Source organism: Myotis davidii, unplaced genomic scaffold, assembly GCF_000327345.1.
Source record: "Myotis davidii unplaced genomic scaffold, ASM32734v1 scaffold546, whole genome shotgun sequence".
In the NCBI taxonomy this organism is placed as follows: domain Eukaryota; kingdom Metazoa; phylum Chordata; class Mammalia; order Chiroptera; family Vespertilionidae; genus Myotis; species Myotis davidii.
The window spans coordinates 897,170-898,118 of record NW_006297836.1 but is presented as its reverse complement, the minus strand read 5'-3'; positions in this window follow the sequence as shown (position 1 = coordinate 898,118).

The following is a 949-nucleotide window of genomic DNA, read 5'->3' as shown; positions in this document are numbered from 1 at the left end:
AGACTGAAGGGTCCGGTGTTTGATTCCAATCAAGGACACATATCCAGGCTTGATCCCCAGTAGGGGGCGTGCAGGAGGCAGCCAATTAATGATTCTCTCTCATCATTGATGTTTCTAACTCTCCCTTCCTCTCTGAAATCAATAAACATATTTTTAAAATAAACAAAAATATATTTTTTAAAAAAGAATGAAAATATCTTTACAGAAAAGAACTCCATAAAAATTAAATGGTAAATGAAAATTGTTAAAAGAAGGATTTAGCAATCCATGAGGCAAAAATATATGTAAACCTTTTAGAAATCAGCAAAGAATATGAAGATGTACCTTACTAGAAATTTTTAAAAATCTCTTCTCCCCTCCAGTAATCAAAAGCAAATAAAATAATGAGGTACCACACTGCTCATTTAAAAAATGTTTTTAAATATATTTTTTATTGATCTCAGAGAGGGAGAGAGATAGAAACATCAATAATGAGAGAGAATCATTGATTAGCTGCGGCCTGCAAACCCCACACTGGGGATGGAGCCTGCAACCCGGAAAAGCGCCCTGACCAGGAATTGACCCGTGACCTGGTTCATAGGTCAATGCTCAACCACTGAGCCATGCCGGCCAGGCTGTTCACCTTTTCAAATCGCTACAAGTTGTAGGTAAATGATCGTATTTAGGACTGCTCACATTGAATTTTCCCACACACTGGCATTGAGAATGTGTGAATGCCTTACGATCTCTCTCTGATCACAAACCTTTGGTTTGGTCATTTCCCTTATAGAGAAACATTCTCATGGAAAACCTGGAGACTGGGGCCCTTGCGAGGGGGCAGGTTCAATGGAAGATTCGGAGGCAGGGGACGGGGCCACAGGCTTCGGGCGGGGGCATCAGAGTGGATGGGGCCACAGGGTTGGGTGGGGCCACAGGGGTTGGGCGGGGCCATCAGAGTGGACGGTGCCAC